At 46.4% G+C, this 23,986-nt stretch overlaps 1 protein-coding gene across 3 annotated transcripts in view; it reads left to right on the top strand.

Moving 5' to 3' along the window:
- Positions 1-3,601: 3,601 nt before the first annotated feature.
- TBRG4 (transforming growth factor beta regulator 4) overlaps positions 3,602-23,986 on the top strand; it is a 282,366-nt gene continuing 261,981 nt past the window's right edge. The window contains exon 1 of one of the 3 annotated variants that reach the window (XM_069645809.1): positions 3,602-3,805. The gene's annotated coding sequence lies outside the window, so the exon portion shown is untranslated. Of the gene's footprint in view, positions 3,841-18,169; positions 18,190-23,986 lie in introns of those variants that run through there. The other 2 variants (XM_069645808.1, XM_069645807.1) reach the window with 2 other exon arrangements.

The following is a 23,986-nucleotide window of genomic DNA, read 5'->3' on the forward strand; positions in this document are numbered from 1 at the left end:
TCACGAAGCGAGGGCTGAGGTTTCTGAGAATTTGGGGATACATTTGGCGTAATATTCAGCCAGACCTAGGAATGACCTCACTTCGTCCTTGTTGGTGGGATTTGGGAGCTTTGATTATTGCTTGCAGCAGGTTTTGCTTGGGGCTTATGCCTTGTGCTGATATCTTGTACCCCAAATACTCTACTTCTTGTTTAACAAAGGTAGCGGGCGCCCCTCTCTCGCAAGAACAGACATGATAACCTGTTCGGTGGTTATTAACCACTTGAGAGTTCGCAGCCACTGCTTTTACTCACTGTGCCTTTCACAGATGGGAAATATCCATTTGCATATCAGTCTTTGTCCTGCCCAGGGGCAGTCCAGCACCGAAATACAATGGCAATTCCAATCTGAACGAGAGTACCACCAGCAACCCCATACACGTGTTTCACCCTTGTTGGGGATCATCAGTGAGGTGAAGCTGATGCCTCTCTAAGCACAGTGAGAGGGACTCGACTTCTTGTGCCTTGAATACACATTTTTCGTACCTCAGTTTAACTCCTGCTTCTTGGAGGTTATTAAGGACTGCCTTCAACGTGGCATCATGTGTCTGTTCGTCTGCAGCGTATAGCAGGATATCATCTTGGAAGTAGAACACGTTCTTGACATTCCGTAGTAGCACGTCCATCATGCGTTGAAACGCTAAGGATGCGTATGATAGGCCAAACGGCATCTTTGTAAACTGGTAGGTGGCAAACGGAGTGATGAATGCGGTCAACGGTTTGGATTCTTTGTGTAATTGAATTTGGTGGTACGCATTCCTCATGTCCAACTTTGAGAACACTCTGGCCTCCTTCATCATGAGGATTAACTCACTGATGCTCGCCAGGGGGTAGCTGTCTGTGATTACTTCCAGGTTTAAACTTCAGAGATCAATGCATACCCTTAACTCTTGTGAATTCTGTTTTTTTATAAGCACAACCAGGCTCAGCCACTCTCATGCTTCGATCTCCTCGATGGTGCCTTCTTTCCTCATTTTGTCCAGTTGGCTTCTGAGTGTGTCTCTTGCAGTCGCAGGTACTGGCCTTACTCTGTGTTTGACTGGGACAGCGTTGGCTTTGAGTAGTATTTTATGGACGAAGCCTTTGATGTGTCTGGGTCCTTCCGAAAATAATTTTGGATAATCTTCTCTCGCTACGGCACTCCTCTGGAACTGACTGACAGTACCTGGTCCTCTGTGCTGGGGTCCAGCTTAATTTTCAGTTTTGCCTGATCATCCCACCCTAATACTGACGGGTCTTCATGACTGAAATAAACTTTTGTGGTGGTCTCTCTCCCTTTGAACTCCACTTTTTCTTTGATGTAGCCCAGTAGGTCTATGGACACTGTGTGCTTGTGTCGAGTGCTGAACACTTTGACAGTCTGTGTGCCCATCATCTCCTTGTACGTGCGCAGAGGTATTACAGTTAGATCAGAGCCCGAGTCAGCCATGACTCTCGTTTCCAGTCCATTTATTTTGATGGCACAATGGGGCTTTTCTCTCCTGGCCCGTGGGCTGTTTACCATTATTACAGTAGGCCTCCCTTCTTCATCAGAGGACGATTCCCTCTCTGTGTTGTGTTCAGCGTTGACACTGGTGACTTTTTTGTTTCGCCATCGGCACACTTATTGAGAAATGTCCAACCTTTTTGCACACTGAGCATTCTTTGTCCCTTGCTGGGCACTCTTTGTCAAAGGCCAAGTGTTTCGTGCTGGTGCACCTGTGACATTTTAACGATTCTTTCCTGGCCCATTTCCCTTCTCTCGTGTTGAAGATCGGCCTTTCCTTCTTGGGGTAGAAAGCTATGGCTTGTACTTCGGCCGGGCTGTGCCCACTTGCGTATTCTTTCCTCCTACCTGCAGTCTCTTCCACTGCTCTCGCTATCTCGACGGCTTTCTCCAACTGCAGTTCCTTCTCTAGAATAAACTTGTCTTGCACCTTTCTGCTGTTGGTATGAACTACCAGCATGTCACAGATCAAACCTTCTGCGTTGTTTTTGAAGTTGCACAGCGCCGCCAGTTTGCGCACTTTGGTCACATAATCGTCAACTGGGTCTGATGCTTCTTGTTTGCGGCTGTAAAACCTTATCCTGTGTAGGACTGTATTCTCTTTGCTGGCGAACCTTTTGACTATTCTTCTAACAGCTTCCTTAAATACATCATCATTGTCGCCGGCCTCTGGCTCCAGGGTGAGACTTTCAAACACTCTTTGGCCTTCAACGCCCAGGGCATTCAGTAACATCGCTCTGCGTCTCGCTGCAGTGTAGCCTGCACCACCCAAGGCCTCTAGATACGTGGTGAATAAGGGTTTCCATTGTGGCCACGGAATGGCAGGCCTACCTGGTGTTTATAGGAAAGGCGGTGGTGGTGTTGCTCCTTGCATGGCACCATGTAGGTTTCAGTGGTGATCCTCGTTGCCAATTATGTTGTATAATATTTGTAATAACACACACAGGAGGCTGCCGAGTTGCTGATGAGGCTTCTTTATTGAATTCTTAACATCAGCTTCTTAACTGCACCATAACTTCATAACAAAGGGCAACAGCATACATGCCAACCCTCCTGATTTAGGCGGGAGACTCCCGACTTTTCAGTGAAAAATGTAGCTATTTTTCACGTTCTCCCACCTGTAATCATTCTAGCCCCAATGTATTCCTATGGGGAAATTTACATCTCCCGATTTCCCTGACAAAATCTCCCTCCCTGGTCCATCTGAATGTTGGCATGTATGCAACAGGCCCTACAACTTTGCTCCCCATATGGGAGTCTCTAGTCTCTAAAGATATGCATAGCTCTCAACCATTTGTGTCGCAAAGGCGGGTGAAAACACCCGATTCTATTTTTGGCGGGTGAGAGGCCCATTGAAATGAATGGGCGTGTAAGAGGCTTGGCGGGTGAGTCAGCTGTTTACAAGGCGGGTGACACCCGCCAAAAGCGTGTGAGTTGAGAGCTATGGATATGTGTCTGGTCAGTTATATGGAGGAGCACACAGGAGCCGATGTTGCCTCTCTCCGGCTCCGTCTGCCGCACGCAAAGCGCAGGGGCCGCACTTCCGCTTTTCCGCGTGAGATCTCGCGAGACTTATCTCTACACCTGTCTTCCTTCAGGCCACCACAGACTGTTTTGTTTAACCATAACACACTGTAAATGAAATTACAAAAACATGTTAACAATCATTGACTAAAAAACATGTGGGTTTACTTTTTGGAATTAGCCGTCTTGGAGTACAGGTTTACAATAGGGCTTTCAAAACAGGGCAAAGGCTTATTTTGGCACACAGAGTTCTAATAAAAAACCTAACATTGGACAGTCATTTGGTTAGCCTTGGCACACAGACTTCTAATAAAGAACCTAACATTGGACAGTCATTTGGTTAGCCTGATGGGAGCCTTATTGTTGAGTGAAGGAAGAGGCCATCTTAGAATGGGTTGCTAGATTGGCTTTAACGTTAGAACGAAAGATTATACCGCCCCAATACTGTCTCTCTGAATTGTAACTGCGACCGCAGGACTGTCACATCTTTGAAAACGTGTACTTTACGTTTAGAGATATTTCTATATCTTACAGGTCATGTTAGTTAAAAAGAAAATCTACCATGCCACCCGGCATCTTACGTCATCACGGCACGTAGCGTAACCAGGTCGTACGTTGGAGGTCACAAGAAAGTGCCGGCAGTCGGATCTGACAGCATGGAACAAGGAAGGCTGGGACTTTGTAGCCCACCTCCGCTCCGGTGAGGGGAGGGGTACATTGTGGACCGGCGCGGAATTGCACGGTTGCACCAGAGAGGGTACGGCGCGGAATTGCACGGTTGCACCAGAGAGGGTATTGTGGCTTAGACGTCATTTAGTCAAGAGCATATTGGGTTATGAAGGATGTATTTTGTGCAGAGGTCGAAGTGTAACACAAATATAGTGGAAAATAGTTCCCCTCTACGTCGCCCCTCCCCATACTTACCTGTCAAACCCCATAACTGGGTCCTTCCTTTCCTCAATTTCACCTCACAAATCCTTGTATAACCACAGTACTATTAAGACTGAATAAACCACAGAGAAAGAAAATGCATTTAAATGACCACGATTAGTTTGTCATTTGCCCCCCACAGCATGCAGCGTAACCCAGTGATCGACGTGAGCAGGAGCGGTGCTCCTCTACTTCTTTTTATTACGTTTTACTGTTCCTATCATTTTATTTGAAAATAAAACCGTTCCGTAATGGATTTGTTTTAAAATAAAGGTGTAGGAAGCCGTTGCAACTTGCACTTGCACTGGAGGTTCCCTGAAGCAGCAGATGCATGTGTTTGGGGGTTTGTTTTGTTCTTGGGAGAGGGCGTGGCAATGTGCTTTTTGGAGAGCTCTGGCAGGTCACTAGGGAACATGGTCCCACTACTTCTTTGTGTACACTTCGACCACGTTGGTCATCCCCAGGACCAGGCAGCAGCCCAGCGGTACCAGTGGATGATCAATGACATCATAATCGGGGCTTTGTGTCAACAAAAGCAGCGTGTACGTGACTCGCGAACCTACACGCCATCCCGCACTAAAGCTTGCAGCCTCCCCAGCCACCGATCAGTACCCTGGCTACCAGCAGGGCTTCCAGCACATATCTGGATTGCAACAGATATGACCTAGAGTACTGCTACCATAATATAGGAGAAATGTTAACTTTATAATCATTGACCCATCACGAGTCTACCATAAGGCCTGCTAGGGAAAACGCAGTCAAGCGTCTGACCTGCAAGTCTTCAGTACCTGTCACCCCGGCTCAAGGTAATGTCAAGCATTGCCACGTAGAACACCTTAACCCTGGCCCATGCCTCTTTGAAAATGTGGTTCGGCGGGTGTCCCTGCACAGTGCAGCCCCTTCAGCGACGCCATTGGGGTAGAATAACTTACATAGCATACCTATTGGCTCAGTAGGGATATTCTAACAATTGTCATTACATGAACTTTGACACCCAAAACATCACAGGAAGAAGTGATGTCACACAACATTTCCGTTTGATGAGTTTACAGGAGTAAAAGTCCGATTAAAATACCCTGGGGCCTCTAGGCAGTGAGACTTTCGAGGCCCTTGTGGGTAACATAAGGTTTTGAGGAAACTATTATGTTAATTGGCGGCAGGTTAACCTTCAAACCCGGTAGGGTAAACACCTGCCACAAATATGAACGAGCGAGTTAAGCAAGCGAGACGACTGCCCAAAGGGGATTGAGTGGGGTCTTCTCTCAAGAAAAAATGAAGGTTCACCAAGTTCATTTTTAGAAGATGTTTTTGGTTTAATCCTTAGTATCTATAGGGAGATATATGTTGGGGAAGGTATGGGATATTATAGCACTTCAGATGCCATGTCTGTCAAGAGTACACCAGAGTATTTTCCCTCTTTAAATCATTTATGTGGCAATCAAAAAATTGTTCACGGCTCTGAAAAACTGGATAGTCAATAGAAACATATATTTGTGCCCCATTACTGCAGTAGTGCCTGATGCTATGTGCCTTAACTACACAGGAAAAACGTCAATCATACACCTTGTGCCAGTATAAATTAAACTTGTTTTAAATATCGTATCAACAGATATTACACCCATGTTAAATTCTGTCCCAAAAGGTATAAGAAACACAATTGGTCATCTGCTTGTTAGTGAAATAGAATTACCAGAAAATGAAATGCAATCAGAATTGCTGTTATATGCGAGGGTGCTCCCAGTCCACGCAAGGTTGCTCACAATGTACATACGAGTGTTGCTAGATAATGCCAGGTTGCTGCATAATAGGATGTTGTAAGGATGCACATGTGTGCACACATAAACCAATGAAGTCACTTGCTTGGCAGCCCGACCCCTCATCCATTCGTGCTGAATTTAGGGGCTCCTGTTTTTCTAGAGGTGCTGGGTGTCACTCAGTGAACCAGAAGTAGCTAGTGGAGATGGGGTTTTACATCTGCCACGTCCCGGGTTCTGCCTCTTGATTATGGGCTAGGAGGCCCATGGCAGGCGGCTTCATATCAGGTGCATGCAGGAAGGAAGGGGGTGCCACATTCTACTATAGGACATCTGGATACATGGAACAAGAATTTAAAGGACTAAGAGACGTATAACTTGTTAACCCCATGCTCAAATCTCTGCATACCTACCTCACACGAAAATCCACAGAACTATCTTCTCGCTCAGCAAACAGCACGCACTTCACCGTACCTCAACAACAAACACACACATAAACTGCACCAACAGCACACGAGATCTCGCATCGGTCCGATATTCACACCATAGCTCAGCGCATGGTGAAAACCGAACTGAAGTTGTCCACAGCACACCACTTTTTCACTTTCCTAATCCCCCTTTGCCTGACTAACCCATTCCCGCTGTCTTGTTTACAGATTCGCCTGAGCTCTTGGGGACCAATTCTGTTGGTGACGGTGCGCAGTACAAATACCTTTTAACATTAACAACTGAGCGTAATGCACCATCCCCTTTCCAATAATCTACCATTCAAGGAACATGCCCAGGTATAAAGCCAGACACCCGCTCTCATTACCTTAACGGCCCTTTTCCTCATCCTCTACATATCAAAAGGTTGTCAGGATCCTCTGTTTATTATTTTCTACCTGTGTCCTGACCCTCCCTTGGGGATACAACTCCCCTGCAGCCTGACCGGCTACAGTTAAAAAATGTCCTGCCTTGGGCAGGGACCTACCTTCCGTAGCCAAACCGGCCGTAGTGGCAGCAGCGCCCCAGCAAGAACATAACAATTTGGCTTGCAAGGGGATCCCTGTTGAGGGGTTCTGAGGCCGGGCTCTGGGCAGCGCGGCACCCTGCTGCAGGAGGATGACGTGTCGCTCTGGAGGCAGAGAAGCAGCTCAGAAGAGCTAGGGATGCCATCCCGTGTACAGGAGCACCATGATGGGAGCCCCCAAAGTGCTTCGCTTCCCTACTGTGACTGAGCCCTGTTTGCACCGGGGCATGGGTAAGGAGCAGGGGGAGGACTCTGGGTGCGGCATGCATGTTGCAGAATCCATTGATTGGGTAACACCCCAAGTTGGGTGCTTTGGCTGGCTGCCCTGGTTACCGGAAATGTCTTCAGCCAGGCTGATGTCGTGCTCCTAGCATTGTATTTGATTGGAGTTACTTTTTGCTCTTCTGTGGTGATGCTCCTGATTCCTAAACATTGTGAAACATGCAGAAAAACAAAAAGATGTGGAGCCTACCTCTTCGAGCTCCGCTTCTCTTGAAAGATCCAGGAAGACGATTTCTAGTTTTGATTTGAGATACTGCAGATTTTATTAAAGAGCCATTCAGGCAGAGGGTGGTAGAACAGGGAAGCATAGAGCCACTTCTCCCTCTCCGGAATCTTCCTCCCTCCATCGTCCCCAGAAACCATGGTGCCCAGGGGGAAAATAAGGGGTAATTCCTAGTTATGGAATCCTTAACCTCAGTATTGATCCAGATGGCTCAATATATGGGGTTTGCACGGCCATACCCCCCTCCTACAGATGCCACAGGCGCAGGGTCCCCCCCTCTCAGTTTAAAGAGCCACTGAAGACAAGACTAATCTCTCCCTCCCACCCCCATTGAAGGAAGTCAAGAAGGTGATCGGGTCTGGATGGAGAGACTCTGACGGGGGTCACAGTTCCCAGATTCCTGGTGAGTTTGCATTTTCTCCAGGGATAAGTTCTTGCTCGGACAATTCAGGTTGATACCATTCTTCCATGTTTGATGGGCCATTACTCCATGGCGCCAGATTTGGCTATTAAAGGTGCCACAGGCGGGAAAACGGATGGGGCCTTGTGAAAAGCTTGCAGAGGAGCACATCTTTTCATGAGAGCAGTGACATATTCTTCACATACTGTGGAAACGGCATTTGGATGATTGCATTTTGTTTCGCAGGCACTACAAGAGGGGACCGATCCTGCTCCATCAGTAAACTCCCTGACTGATGGAGCTGACCTTCTTTCAGGTTTAGCTAGGCCTATGCCAAGGCCATCGGTTCCATAGTTACTGGCAGTCGCTATCTCCAAATTACAGATTGGCATAGTGCCTCCCATCAAAAGATGATGGCTATGTAGATGCCATTTGACATACCTTGTTTGGTGTCCCCCTGGCTGGAAAGATCAGCAAGGCCTTTTTTTGTCCCGGGAGGATAAGTATGCTTGCAAGCAGGGCAAGGACCGACCGGGGTGGGTGTTGAGGAACAGGTGTCTGTCCTCTCCTCAGAAGCAGTAAACGTGCTAATACTAGGCCTGAAGGGCACCCACAATGGTGTTGGCATATGTGGTTCTGTCGGTCCTCAGATACATGGGCCAACCGGTGGTTGAGTGAGCGCCCAAACCCATTTGGTGTTGTCGGGACCCTTCTACCCAGAAACAGGATGAAGATAATGGCAATACATACAGGACCCTCTCAAGAATTGAGCAATTACACCTGTTCTCTGGAAGAAGTGGGGGCACGTTAATGTACTAAAAAGTATTCCTGGTCCTAAAACTGGGGTGAAGTTCCAGTTCTTGATACACCTTAAAAAAACATAACCTCTCTTTCATAACTCGCCCTTTCAAGATGAAAGGTCGCCAACGGGTGATTCTTTTAATCCAGGAGTTGGATTTCCTGTCCACCTTAGATCTACAACTTGCAAATTTCTACATAGCTATATGGAAAAGCCACCAACTTCCTGCGATTCTTGTTAAGCTGGAAGCTCTACCAGTTGAGAACCCTGCTGTTTGGACTATTATTGGCCAGAGAGATTTTACTGGAATCATGCGCCCTGCTGTGGGTAGTCTTTGCCTATATCGATATATACATAATTGAATGCGACTATGGTTAAAAAATTGCAAATATAAGGAAGACCGTATACCTAGCTCTGAAGAAGCTCACCATTAGGCCCATTATGACTTCTATGGACCTAGGAGTGAAACACGTATAGGCTGTTATAGGAGTATAAATATATTAAAAACATTCTGCAATAAGGTGTAGATGGTTCCAGCATTGTAGGCTGTTCTAGGAATACAAATAGAAACATGGATTGCAATAATGTGGATGCTGTTCTGGCAGTATAAGTACAAACAAATGAATGTATGGTATTAAGGCAATAAAATGTTACTGTAATTATGATATGATTTAAGTCAATGTTATGCCTTTTTGTAAAAGGTATCGAAAAATGAATTGATGGCAAATTAAGTTGGTGCTTTGGGACATACATTTGGAGAAATTGAAGGGTATATGAATCCAGTTTATTATGTGAGAAATTGGTTGTTGATTGTAAAAGTCAAGTTGATGTAATAGTTCTTGTGAACATGGAAAATAATTACATTGATGCAATAGTTTCTGCAAAGGTGAAGACATTAAAAACTGAATACAACTCTGCGCACATGGGCACTTCTTGAAATTGTGCAATTTACATGTTCGGATAGGTTATCATTCCAAGATAGACAGGTGTGCTCCTATTATGCTTTTTTCTTTTTAAACATCTTTATCTTATAACGAGACTGATGGTAGACAACAGAATGCCCATATCGACAGGTTACAGCATCGTACCGTAAAAGTACGTGACATAATCAGGCAATATGTACACATTTCATCTATATTCCATAGACTCTACACTTTGCGTGATAAGAACCCAGGCCAGAATGGGGAACCCCAAAAACTCCCTACACCAAAGCCAGATATTTATACTGCCTCGGTCTGTATCCCCCATGTTAAGAGGCCTGTAAATATTTGATGAGGGGGAGCCAGGTTGCAATGTATGAGGTTTATTTCCCCTCTTCCAATGCAGTAATTGTCGAAGGTAGGATTTCCCAGAGTTTTCCCCACCACATTGCTATGACAGGGCCATCCGGGGACTTCAAGTTCCGGGCCAGGGAGATCTTGGTAACGAGCAAGAGGTGGGTGATTAATTTAGACGTTAGGAAAGATTTCTCAGAATGGAATTTTTCATCCATATCATGGACCCCCAAAACGTTTTGTTTTTGTTTGGCTAGCCTGACCTGACTTTTTACATTGGAGCACAGCCTTCAGCTGTGCTCCCCTGGGCTTTGGCTAATTTGTTATGGGGACACTGACACGTCCTTCAGGCTGGTAGTACTGGGAAACTATGTTTCCCTTAGTCTTTTACTTTGTTGCCATTTCTTGGTAACTTTCTATCAGTGCGCAAAGTACATTACTGTACCGTGCACTGGTGCCCTTATGTTTTATGACCCTAGACACCCTCTAAGGAATGTTTGGTGAATGTACATGTGTGCCAAGTACAAACTGCTGGCAGCAGTTTACTGTAATAGTTTTTTTACTTCTCTTTAGTGAGCCATATTGCATTTACCGCAGATGGCGCATGACTGTGGCCAGTGCCGAAAATCGCCATGCCACGTAGTCTTTGTTCTGTCCTTTGGCCATCTTGTCCCTTTGCCCCCCCCCACCCCCTGGTCAAGCTGACCCGGGACTTCCTTATTTGGGCATGCAGTCTCCCGTGAAAAACACATCTTTCGTGGGGTCCTACATGCCACGTGTGCAAGCGCCCAGGAAGAGGGTTGGGACTGTCTGGTCCCAATCCACACTACTGGTGCCAGGATGTCTGGTGTGTATGAATGCATGGGGACTGCTGTGGACTGTGATTGGACCACGACTGGCGTGCATTCAAGGGAGCAGATCTTCCATTGGTTGTCCAGATTCGATCACGCATCGAACTTTGGATAAGCGAAGGGATCCTGCATCCATTTCAGGTCAATCTACAGTGGTTCATCATAAACTACAGAAGGTGCCAAGTATCCTGTAAACTTAAGCAGACCCGTGGACCTGCCGGAGACGAGCTGGAAGGTTTGGCACCCTGAGCCTGCTGTTGTCCCTTAGGAACCCTGTTTCGTTCTTGACCCTAGGCCTGCGAGGGTGCTTCGACCAATTTGAGTGGTGGGAACAACTACTCTCGGCGTCTTTTGATTTCCTGCCAAAAGAAGAGCCTTCTTGGAAGTGTTCCTGGGCCATCCAGTGAACTGACCAGCTCTGTCCAGGGACATCGCATAGGAGCGCTGCAATTTCGAGTTGAGGCTTGAAGCTTTGGCAATCCCGAGCTTGTGGTTCTCAACACTCTCCTGACCAATTACAAAGGCCTAGCTCCTCTGGGTCGCGAACTAGGAGAGTGTGTCACGCTGCAAACCTTTGCCTTCCCTGCCTCACTGCTTTGTGGCGACGGTCGCTGTGGGTGGCTTTCCCTCCTTCTCTGCAGTGCTCAGAGTCCTGCTGTACTGGAACTTTCTTCTTCCGTTCATGGGAAAAGATGTGGCTACTGTCCCATCACAGACATCGACCCGTCCCACAGCACCTGAGTGCCGGATCGGAAAACACAGGCAGGATTTGTAACCACAGACAAACACGACAAATCCTGGCATAGTTTAATCTGAATTCGAGCAAGGGACGGTGAGTACTTGCATAACTTTCCAGTGGCCCCTTGATCATCCTTTTTATATTTACGCACAAGAGTTCCTTGGGATCCTCTCTTTGGGTGGGATAGCCTGCGTTGCCTAGCCTGTTTCAAACATTGGAAACATCTGTCCTCGAGGGCAGATCCCTCCCTAACTGTCCCAGCATTTTGAAAAGGTACTGTCTTCACTTTACGCACTATCCTGTGTTTTTACGCACTGCTGTACATTGAGCACAAGGCTCTCCACTTCTTAGGTCTTGACTAAATAAGATAGGGTTTCCATCCTGAAGACTGCCTAATTTTGGTAAACACCCCCCCTCCCCACCTTCTGTTACAGGTTGGGGATGTTTTACTCCCTTTATTTCATTAGGCTACAGTGTTGTATATATGTTAAATGGTGATTATGGTTGTGTGATAACTGTTGCATTATTATTTTGGTTATGTTTTATTAGGCCTAAAAAAAGATGTATATGTATTTTTGATATACACCTGTCTAAGAGTTTTCTGTGGTATCTTTACTGTGTGTGCTCATTGTGAGCTTCTGATCGCTCTCCCACCTCCTGAGACTTAGACTTGATCGCCTGCCAAGCTACCGTGATTGGTCTGGCTTGTCCAGAAGGTTCCCCTGTTTCACTAAACTAGGGTGGCCTCCTAAACTCCTGTCCATCAGGCCAGAGTTTAGAAATCCATTCTAACAAATTGGTGTACAGCGGTGGGATAAGATCAGAGGTACCCAGTTTTGCACACTGGCGAAGGACCCGGGTTACACTTACCCAGATAACATTGACCTTATCCTAATTCGTAATTTTAGGCTACCTGCTACACTTTTATCATGTAAACAATTGCTGCCATTACTTTGGGTGCTTCAAAGTCTGAGACATTGAGAAAGATGTGTGCAGAAAGAGATCTGTCTGCCTCTGGCACCAAATTCTAAATGAATAGATTGATGATTGGCTGGAAAACAGGATTCTAGTGTTACCCTCCTATGAGAGTGCAGAAGGTGCTGGGGATGCTCCCAGTAACAGTGCTGAAGTAACTGCTGCTGCTATTATGGAGGGGAATGGTGTAGATGAGGATGTTGTAGAGGCCCAAGTCTCCTTTGCTGGCTCTGAGGCTGAGGCCATGTTACAATTCAAAAGAAGAGAACTGCTGTTTAAGCAGAGAGAGCTTGAATTCAACATGGCTAAGCTGGATTTAGAGAAAGGAGAAGGACAAAAGGACGGGTATCACCAATTGGAGCTTGCTAGGTTGCAGTCTGCCAATGGCTCCTCTAAAAGGGCTGGTAATGGGCCTGACCCCTCCTCTCATCTAAGGTTTCCCAATGATCTGCTCAGTGTGCATGATGACAAGAATGACATCATGGACTGGCTAACTCCATTTGAGTATGCATGTGAAGTACAAGAAGTTGTGGATGCTGACAAGATTGCATGGTTGCCCAGTCGACGATCCCATTCTGGCTGCAGTGCCATTATGGAGATGTCAAAGGCTGACAGAAAAGATTTTGTGAAATTGAAAAAGTTTGGGAAGACTCCTGCCCAATACTTGTAGAGGTTTAGAGAATGCAAAAAGAAAGAAGTTAATACTTGAATTTCTTAGGTGACTTCCTTGACTGGGTGGCGTGGAAGGTCACAAGGTCACCACCTTTTGAGGGTATGATTAATTTGGCCATGCTTGAACATATTTCTGCTTCCTGTTCCCCTGAGCTTGAGCAGCCCTTGGCTTGTTCTAAGGAGATAGATCCAAAGAAGCTGGCCATTGCAGCTGATTTATGGTTGTCGCACAGTGTACTTCTGGTAAGCAGTAGGGGGGGGGGAGCAGAAAGAGAAAGAGGGTGGTATTACTGAAAAATGTTCCTGCCATAAGGGCCACAAACATTTAAAAAAGGGCAAGTCCCAAGAAAAGGTTCAGGGTAGTGGGACTAATATACCCAAGCACAGCTCTGGTGACAAGCCTCCCTATGTCCCAATACCCGGTGGTTCTTGTGTGGCTTGCGTAGCAAGTCACCATGTGAAGGGAGGACCCCAGGTGTAAGGTTCGAACCTTGGGGGTTCCGCTCTGTGTATTTGGCATCCCCTCATGAGGAGGAATAAATGCTCATAGGGACATCCTTCTCTTCAGACTCCTTGCTCTGTGGGATAGCAACTGATGTAGTCTGTTTGCCTGGTATCCTGGGAACCTAGGGTTGCTGAGGCCCACACCTCCATACCCGCCAATACCGAGCACTACTTTAAAGACTGTTTACTAGTGAATGGGGTTGACATCCACCCTGCCCTTGGGGATAGTGGGGCAAGCAGAATTGTAGTGAAATCCACATTGGTAAACCCAGAGGAGCTTGCCAGAGCTACTTTGATGCCCACCATATTAGCTGATGCCCCCTCTCAATTTCCCAGTAATGCCTGTGACTCTTAACTGTGAATGGTGGAATAGTGAGGATACATGTGAGTGTGCAGACAAGTTCCAGGGAGAGTGCTGCTGTGGAATGACCTCGGAGACTTGTGTCTTGCGGGGGATACAGCAGAAAGACCATGTACAGGGTCTCAAACAAAGGCTGCCTTGGCCAAGTCCAAAGCTTAGCCAAAGGGGAAACCCAAGGCTAAGGGAGTCAAGAAAACCAGAAGAGGAAAATACCATATTCCCCCTAATTCACCTACCAGTGAGGTGGAGGCAGTTGGCCAAGCACCTAGACCTGATCAGGAGGTACTGCCTGAAATTCTCAACCCCCATGACCATCCTGAACTACGTTTGTTGGTTGAAGATGGTCCTGATAGAGATGCGTTTAGTAAGGACCAACGTGGGTGTCCATCTTTAGAAGACCCAAGGAGACGGGCCTGTGCCCAGCTTGAGGATGAACCTCCTGGGAAACATAAGATGTATTGGGAAGGTGGGCACCTGTATCGTGAGCTCACAAAGTCTACTGAAGGCGACCAAAGGAGGTTGGTGGTCCCCCTTCAAGTAAGGCCCTTCCTCCTACTATTGGTACATGAAGTCCCTCTTGCAGGTCATCTTGGGATAAAGGAGAGGTTGCATTTCTACTGGCCCAAGATGGGGGTCCAGATAGGTCATTGTAGGAGTTGTGCCACTTTCCAGATTTCTGGGGAAAGTGGTGCAACAATCCAGGCTCCATTGGTGCCACTCCCTGTGGTGGGAAAGCCCTTTGAGAGGGTAGAGATTGACATTGTTGGTCTTCTTGACCCTCAGACATCCTCTGGCAACCAGTTTATACTGGTGTTGGTTGACCATGCGACCAGATATCCTGAGGCCATCCCATTGAAGACAGTGACCGCCAAGTCAGTTGCTAAAACTTTGCCTGACATCTTTACTAGGGTTCGCCTCCGTAAAGAAGTTGTTGTATATAGGCAGCAACTTCATGTCCAAGTATATCCAAGCCATGTGGAAATAGTCTGGAGGTCACATATGTTTTCATCTGCTTATCATCCACAGTCAAATGGCTTAGTTAATAGATGTAATGGAATTCCCAAAAGCATGATTGGGTCTCTTGGAAAAACCTCAGAGGAGAAAGTAGGATCTCCTGTTACCATGCTTACTCTTTGTTTACAGAGAGGTCCCTCAAGAGGGTGTTGGTTTCAGCCCCTTTGAGTTTCTTTTTGGTCACCCTGTTAGGGGACCACTGCCCATAGTCAAGGAAGGGTGGGCACAATCTACTCCTCCTATCACTACCAATGTAGTGGACTATGTGTTGGGTTTAAGGAAGAGAATGGTCCTCCTGATGGCTCAGGCCAGCTGAAGGCTGGTCAAGCATTGGTCCAACATTGATATGACCAGAAGGCTTCTCTTGTTCACTTTACCCCAAGCCAAGAAGTCCTCATGAATCCTATCAGGCCTAGAGCCCTCCAGGATAAATGGTCGGACCCTTACAGAGTTGTGGAGCAACTAGGTGAGGTAAACTTTCATCCCTTGGGTTGTAATAACCGCACTACCTTTGGCATCAGATAAAGAAGAGGAGGAATCGGAACCTCTTCTCGACTTATTCAAGGGTAGCCCTTCAGATGGCTCCATTGAGGGTGTCCAGTTGGCCCCTCAATGGACTCCTAAGCAACAAGAGGAAATAAAATCTTTGCTGAGACAGTTCTCCCCCTTGTTCTCACTTGGTGCAAACATGATATTGACACTGAAGATAGTGTACCTACCAAAAGTATGGGTTATAGGATGTCTGATAAAGTACGTCCTACATCAAGTGTGAGGTCAACAAAATGTTGGATCAAGGGGTGATTGAACCTCCAGTAGTGCATGGTCCAGTCATGTGGTTCTGGTGCCAAAGGCAGGTACTTGAGTTGAGCTTCTGCATGGATTATAGGGCTCGGAATGCTGTCCCTCTGCCAAGAACTGAGTTTGTGGACACGCTGGGTGCTTCCAAGTACCTCTGCACTTTGGATCTCACTGCAGGGTATTGGCAAATTGCCCTTGCAGAACGTGCCAAGGAGAAGACAGCATTTTCAACTCCTGAAGGGCTTTACCAGTTCAGGGTAATGCTATTTGGGTTAAAGAACGCACCTGCTACTTTTCAAAGGCTAGTTAATCATGTTCTGAATGGGATGGATGAATTTGGCGTATCTCGATGATACTGCAGTTTTTAGTTCAACCTGGAAAGATCATGTGAGATACCTAGGAATAGTGTTGCAGGCTCTTCAAAAGCCCCTCCCCCAACCATAAAAGCCAGGAAGTGTCAAATTGGTCAGGGCTCATTGGTCTACATTGGGCATGAGGTTGGTGGATGGAGGATTCAGCCTCTTCCCAGTAAGGTACAAGCAGTACAAGACTGGCCTACCCCCACTACCCAAACCTGTGAGAGCCTGTATGGGCATCACTGGGTTACATAAATTTCATGGCAGACTGTGGGATCATAGCTGCCCCTCTGACTGCTCTCACTACTCCAAAGAAGCCCCAGAAGGTATCTTGTTCTGAGGGTTGTGAAAAGGCCTTACAAGGCTTAAATGTCTCCCTGTGACAGGCCCCTGTTCTTGGGGGTGGGAGGGGCCCTGACTACAAGCATCCTTTTATTGTGCAGAAAGATACCTCTGACACTGGGATAAGTGCATTTGTACACAGTTAGATGAGAAAGGAAAGGAACACCCAATTGGATTCATTAGCCACCAGCTCATGGACCGAGAGCTCAGGTGGTCCACAGTGGAGAAAATGTTTCTCTGTCATGTGGGCCCTAAGAAAGCTGAGGCCCTACCTCTATGGGGCCCACTTCACTGACCATACGCCCTTAAAGTGGCTGATGTCCATGAAGGGAGAGAATCCAAAGTTGCTCAGGAGGTCCATTAGCCTGCAAGGATTTGACTTCACCATTGAGCACAGGCCAGGTGTCCAACATAGCAATGTTGATGGTTTGTCCAGAATGTTTAACCGACCTGAACATGAGGCCCATCCAGGGGTGGATTAGTTCCCCCTGTTCTTGGTCGGGACAGCGGGGGATGAGGGGCGGGAGGAGGGTCTCTGAATGCAATTTTCCTTCCAGGCCGTCAGTACTGAGAAACTGTTTCCCTTGGTCTTTTACTTTGTTGCCATCTCTTGGCAACGTTTTATCAGTGCACAAAGTACATTTCTGTACCGTGCACTGGGGTCCTTTTTGTTTTATGGCCCTAGACACCCTCTAAGGAATTTTTGCTGAACGTACAAGTGTACCAAGGACGAACTGGTGGCAGCGGTTTACTGTATTAGTATTTCTTTCTTTTTAGTGAATCATACTGTGTTTACCGTAGATGGCTCATGAGGGTGGCCAGTGCTGATAATGGCCGTGCCACGTAGTCTTTTGTTCTGTCCTATGGCCATCTTGTCACTTTGCCTTCCCCCACATTGAGCTGACCCGGGTCTTCCTTATTTGGGCATGCAGCCTCCTGCGAAAGCTGCATCTTTCGCAGGCTCCTGCATGTCACGTGTGCTAGCACCCAGGAAGAGGGTTGGGAATGTCTGGTCCCAATCCACATTACCGGTGCCAGGATGTCTGGTCTGCATGGATGCATTGGGACAGCCGTGGACCATGATTGGGCCATGACTGGGGTGCATGCAAGGGAGCAGATCTTCCATTGGTTGTCCAGATTCGGTCATGCATCGTACTTTGGATAAGAGAAGGGGCCCTGCATCCATTCCAGGTCGATATATAGTGGTTCATCTTGAACTACAGAAGGAGCCAAATATCTTGTGAGCTGAAGTGGGCGAGCTGGAAGGTTTGGCACTCTGAGCCCGCTGTTGTCCTGTCAGACCCCTGTTTCGTTCTTGACCTTAGAATATGCTTTACCCATTTGAGTAGTGGGAACATCTACTCTCGGCGTCTACTGAATTCCCACCAAAAGAGCCTTCTCTGAAGTGTTCCTGGGCAGTCCAGTGAACTGACCAGCTGTGTCCCGGGACATCGCATAGGAGCGCCGCTGTTTCGAGTTGAAGCTTGAAACTTTGAGAAACCTTAGCTTGTGGTTCCCGACACTCCCACCTAATTCCAAACGCCTTGCTCCTCTGGGTCGCGAACTATGAGAGTCTGTCACGCCGCAAGCCTTTTCAATCCCAGCGTCACTGCTTTGTGGTACGGTCGCTGTGGGTGGCTTTCCCTCCTTCTCTGCTGTGCCCAGAGTCCTGCTGCACTGAAACTTTCTTCTTCTTTCTTCCTTCGTGGGCGGAGTTGCGGCTACTGTCCCGTCGCAGAATATCATCCTGCCCCTCAGCACCTGAGAGCCGGATCGGAGAACAAAGGCAGGATTTGCAACTTCAGGCGACGTCGACTAAACTGGTATCGTTTGGTCTGGATGGGAGCAAAGGGCGGTGAGTACTTGCATAACTTACCGGTGGCCCCTGGCTCATCATCTGCCTTCACGCACAAGGGTTCTTTGGGATACTCTCTTTGGCTGGTATAGCCTGCGCTTCCTAACCTGTTTCGGATGTCTGATACTACTCTGTTTGTGAGGGCAGACCCTTCCCTGGCTATTGGAACTTCTGCTACCCCCTTCAGGACCCTTACCTAACTGTCCCAGCTTCTTGAAAAGGTATTTTCTCCGCTTTACCAGTGACTGCCCGTTTTTACGCACTGCTGTACATTGAGCACAAGGCTCCCCACTTCGTAGGGCTGGGCTGAATATGTTAGGTTTCCAACCTGAAGACTGTCTAATGCATAATTCGTCTTAACCCCCCTTCTGTTACAGGTTGTGGATGTTTTTGCTCCCTTTATTGCATTAGGCTACAGTAGTTGTGTATATGTTAAATTGTGATACGCTTGTGTGGTAACTGTTGCGTTATTAGTTTGGTTATTTGTGTTGTTTTATTGGACCTAAAAAAAATGTATATCTATCTTTGAAATACACCTGTCTAAGAGTATTCTGTGGTATCAATACTGTGTGCCCATTTTGTGCTTCTGATCACTCGCCCCTCCTGAGACTTAGTCTTGAACGCCTGCCAAGTTACATTAATTGTTCTGGCTAATCCAGTAGGTTGCCCTGTTTCACTAAACTAGGGTGGCCTCCTAAACTTCTGTCCATCAGGCCAGAGTTTAGAAATCCATTCTAACAGACGTGTTGCCAATAAATGGATAGATCCCCCAAGTAGAATGATCAGTGGGTCTAAGGGTAGGGTCCCCTGGCGCATAGACATAATATGTGGAAGGACTTCCTTCCAGAACTCTCGAGCCTTAGGGCAGAGCCACCACGTATGATAGTAGGTTCCTCTCTCGGGGCACCCCCTCCAGCATGTATCGGTATAGGAGGGAGTGAAGCGGTGGTGTCTGTCGGGGGAGAAGTGCAACCTATAAAAAGCTTAAGTTGGCATTCCTTTTCTGGGGTAGATGGGGAGGGGGGGAGATATATACATTTATTGGCAACACGTCTGTTAGAATGGATTTCTAAACTATGCCAAGACTCCTCTGCAATTTGGGCTCCAAGGTCTCTCTCTCCCAGTTTACCATGTAGGGAAAACGCTCTGATGGACATATCAGTCCAACAAGTTATAAAGCCTCGAAATCCTACGTCTGGAACGACCAGCTAGAAATGTGAGCTCCAGAGCGTTTTGGTGTATAGCGTGCCTTTGTTTGGTCATAGTGATTCACCCAATGTTGCAACTGAGCATATCTGAGTCTCTCCCCTTCCTGTAGTGAAAACTTTATCTTGCATTTTTCGAATGTGAGCGGGCTTCCTGTTTAAAAGCTTTTGAGTTCCCGAAGTCCACCTTGAGCCCAGGAAGAAAAGCTAATTTCTCCATTTCACGGGAGAACTCTGGGTTACTGACCGTGGGCGAAAAAATTGACACAGACCCAGGGGCATGCCCCACCTCTTGGTCGCAGTGCTTGAACATTGGTGTGTATGTGTTGTCGATAGGAGCGACTCCCCAGTCAAGCCGTGGGTTGATTTAGTGAAGGGCAGTTGCTGCAACCGGACCCTGATTGGAGATTCTGCCACCTGGAAGCGAATAAAACAGTCTGTGCCCCTGAAAAGATGTGTGAGAGTTGTGAGGCTAGCTAATAGCGTTAAAGGAGTAGTTTGGTCAGGAATGTTATTGCCCCAATCAATCGTAAATGTATTTGATATCATACATCCGATCGTTCTTAAAAAGAATTCCGCAACTTACCCAAGTTTTTCTCACTTAAACACATTTGCGAAAACGACAGGTTGTGTACCGCCATCTTGTGCTAATCTTATCTGTTGATCCACTGCCCTAAATTCTAGTGCACTCGTGGCACTAATTCTGATCACCCGCCCTTAATGCTGACATCACTAGACGCTCACGATGAGCTCCACCTGTTTTAATGACGTTAGTGGGCAGCGTAGCCAAGCGTACCCTGTCATTACCAACGTGATAACATTATCTAACGCAGAACCAGGAACATAAACCCACACGCACACATCCACAACAGATGCCAATCATTTGTTTCTTTTCACAAAAATGATAGGTTTATTCAGAAGAAAACGGCAATAGCCGGTAGCGTAACTACTTTCAATTTTGTCATCACGCTCAAAAGAGGTAATTGAGTCCACAAAACCATGGATAACTTTTTCCAATCAAGGTTATAGCTAGCGGAACATTGCATGGTTCTCATATTTTGTTTAACTGAACGGTAATCTTATAATGCTGATTCTGTTAATCGATTTGATTAATCCCTGTCTTTGCATTCTTCACAGAAAGTTATCTTCCATCGCTGATTTCTGATCGGCGCACATGGGGTTCTATTACAGAGAAGAAATTAGTGGTTTAAATTTCAAAGGCAATACTTTCACATTCGTATGTTTTCAGAACCTTGGCTGCCATGTTGCTCCTTATAAGTGTAACTGCAAAAGGACAGATTGGTGTCTGGCGATCGTCCAAGATAATGGTTATCACAGATGCGTTGTTGATGATAACAGTCGAATTGCGGTTGAAGAAGCAGTTGGCCGGTAAACACTACCCATGACAGGTGCACATCGGTATAATATAGCTATGTAAAATCGAGAATGCAAAAATATATTTCAGTACCCAATTTATAATTGTATATATACAGTACATATTTGTTAACTATCAATTAACACGTATGGTGACTACTATTTGCGTCAAATTAAACTTTCATCCTTCACAACGTTAATCAGGGAGCATATAGCACACTTGCCATCCTCACTTGCATAAATATTATTTAAAACTTTGCTTACATTTTATCTTGTGTTTCCATTCTCCCTATGTGACGGATGACCCAACCGCTTGGAAAGACAGATCTCAGTAATAGAAACTTAACAATCCTATTTAAGCTTTCAATATAGAGAATATCATCACTTCTTTGTGGATATTCAACAGATTTTTAAATTGTTAGTTCAGTGGATTCAAGGACGCATAACAATGCGACCCATCATCCAATGTTCACAGCGTGTCGGAGGGAGTTTCGTTTTGGGAACACATGCCACAGCAACACATGCCTCAGCATTGAACAATATTAATGGCGAGCTGTGCAGTGAAAAACAACAAAATATTTCAAGTATCCCACATATGAAAATATTTACTTCCATTTGAACAGTATCAAGGAGCCTGGTCCCACAACATTTACATATTCTTTCAACGACGACCCTAGACAAGGTGCAGAGAGGCTTGGATTTTCCTATACTTAAGTAGGGCAATGCCCCCCCCAAAAAACAAAATTAATAGTGTGGGGCAGTTTTTTGGGCCAAAGTAGGCCACTTCTTTTCTGAAATAAAACAGAATTCGAATACAAAAGCGGTGGGTTAATATATAGGGCATGGACGTACCGGGAAAGGAGGGCAGGGAAGGGGCAATTTCGCACCAGGCTGGGTGGACTGTTGCAGCCAGGGCAACATGTGCCGTGAGCAACAACAAAAAGAAAACAAAAGTTTACATCACTAAAATTCCAGAATGCCGGAGTGCAGTTTTGAGAGGCTTGCTGGCTTCTGTGTATATGTTCCAGGAATCATATTGATTTCTGCATTGATGCATGCCCGCTTGGTTGTCTTCCACAATAAGATGTAAATGTGCAAAGGCCACAGGTGCATGTTCGTAGTGCACATTGGCAAGACATATTCATTTGCTCGTTATTTCAATGTTGTTCATGAAAATACATAAACATTTTGTCTATTGCTATCTGCAGCCACTTATCATGATTCCTACTTTCCAGTGAGGTTAGAATTCATTTATTTTATTTATGGGTTATTTGTAAAGCGCCTATACAAAAAATTGTGTTTCAAGCCGCCACAAGACAAAAAAAAGGGGTTGAGGGGGGGGGGGGAATGGGGAAGAAGAAAAACAATAACTGTCCTACTAGGGCTTGTGTCATTCGGATTATGCAAGAGCAGTAACGAGAAGTGCAGAAGGGGGCAGTGGGTTGTAGGTCATGGCAGAAGGGAAAATGCTAGGGTGGGAGGGAGGTGTGGGCAAGAGGAGGTATACAAGTGTGGGGGGGGAGTTGGAGGTGGGGAAGATTAGAGCCAATGGAGCTAGGCAAGTGCTAAGGTGAGGCCAGGTGGGCAAGTTCCAGGTGAAGCGGGGAGTAAAGACCACGTGCGAATGACGAGGACAGGGTTGGTCCAGGCTCAGTAGGGATGCACAGCCCGCCAGGTTTGTCAGGGGAAAGGGGCCCCGAAGGGCAACTGCAGGTTGTTGGGGAGGGGGACAGGATGCTGGGCGAGGAGGGCCTGGTGCCCTGCAGAGCTCAGAAGTGACCAGGCAGCCAGTAAATGCGATAGAGGTGTGCATTAGCAGTGGGGATGAAGAAGCAAAAACGTTGTCCCTTCAGAATCTTCTGGAACTTAGGAGGCAGGGAGGCATTACAGAGGGATGCTCCTGCCGAGGAAAGAGATGTGCCCCACACTCTCTACTTGGAATAGTGTCTGATCTGCAGAGAATTGCAGCTAGATGACCGAAGGTCTCCAAGAGGGAGCTATTTAGGGAAAGAGTCGGATGTAGTGGGAATCCTGGCCTTGGAAAAGCCTTGTGGATTAAACTGAGGGTCTTGAACTTGATCATCAGAGCCACCGGGAGACAGTGGAGATATTTTTGGCCTTGAGAGATGCGGTTCCTGGGTTTGAGGCCAATGATAAATCTTGCAGTCCTATTCTGGATTATTTGAAGGGGGCGAAGGGAGGATTTAGGCAGATTGAGGAAGAGGCTGTTGCAGTAGTCCAGCCTGGAGAGGACCAGAGCTCTGGTGACATTGACCTTCTGTATGTCTACTGCTCAGATTTTCTTCTTAGATTCTTCAACTATTGTGAGTTCATTACAAAAGGGGCTCGAAATTAGTATTGGATAAGCGGGAATTGCAAGCAGTGCCTGGATATCCAGCAGTAACCAGTCACCAGGCGCTATCACTAACGAACAAGGAGCTGGTTTTAGGCTCGCCAGTCTCTTCTACATTTGATTTGAGTCCGACATACTTGAAATAATCGACCTGACATTTATTGTTTTAATATAAATCAATTATATTGATGGTAATGCATACAAAAATCAAAGAAATAGAAATGTTAAAACCAATCTGGTGACATTACTTCACAAACAGTAATTAATAAAAAATACATTATTTAACAATTGCATCTCAAGCAACATACTATTCCATTTATTGTGCAATGGAACCAGTTTCCAAACACTCTGCAAAAGCTATAAACTGGCTTTGTTCAGCATTGCGAAGAGAGTCGCACGTTATTCGAATCTTGAAGTCAACCTTTCAACAAGTTCAAGAGGGCAGACCTCTTTTGCAATGTTCCGTGGCATAAACTGGGCCCTGGAAACAAAATCTGGTTCAATTCCATGCGCTTGCATGGCCAGCACATTCAGTGTCAGATTCACAAATTCAAAATCCATCTGCTGGAAGATTGGTTTTGCCATCCACTGTTTGCTTCTTTTGGTAAACTCCATGTTGTAACGAGGCATCCTGAAAATTCCAGAAGTTTTGGTTGTTCCCTTCCAACGTTCTCGTTGTGTGAAAGTACAGGTTGTAGTGTTCTGGCAACGTTGATGCCAAAATGCAACCTTTTAGGCCTGTACTTCAGGCACATATTATGGAACACTTCCAAATCCCGAGTGTGGCAGAACTCTGAGAGTCTCCTCATGTCTCTTGAAAGCATTTTGTCATCTTCTCAAGTGCCATGTGAGGAGGGGCGCCTGC

This window comes from Ambystoma mexicanum, chromosome 2p (genome assembly GCF_040938575.1).
Source record: "Ambystoma mexicanum isolate Mex_15411 chromosome 2p, UKY_AmexF1_1, whole genome shotgun sequence".
Classification (NCBI taxonomy): Eukaryota; Metazoa; Chordata; class Amphibia; order Caudata; family Ambystomatidae; genus Ambystoma; species Ambystoma mexicanum.